This window comes from Pterocles gutturalis, unplaced genomic scaffold (genome assembly GCF_000699245.1).
Source record: "Pterocles gutturalis isolate BGI_N339 unplaced genomic scaffold, ASM69924v1 scaffold18758, whole genome shotgun sequence".
NCBI classification, from domain to species: domain Eukaryota; kingdom Metazoa; phylum Chordata; class Aves; order Pterocliformes; family Pteroclidae; genus Pterocles; species Pterocles gutturalis.
Genome location: NW_010118458.1, coordinates 1 through 264, shown reverse-complemented (window position 1 = coordinate 264; position 264 = coordinate 1).

Sequence of the window (264 nt, the reverse complement as noted above, 5' to 3'; positions counted from 1 at the left end):
AGAGCTGACCCCTGTCCTGCCCAGGGCCCACAGCACTCGGGGTGTCACCTAAAGCTGTGACACAGACCCCCTGCACCCAGGGCATGGCTGGGCTGGCCCCCAGCCCCACAGCACCCTGGGACAGCGAGGGGCTGGGTTGTGGTCTGAAGTGCCTTGAAGGGGACAAGGAGCTGGGCTGGGGAGGGGGAAGCCCCTCTGGCTTTGGGCTGGGGACCTGGGCACCATGGGGAGGGCAGGGGGCTGGGAGCCCCTCCAGTTCTCGCG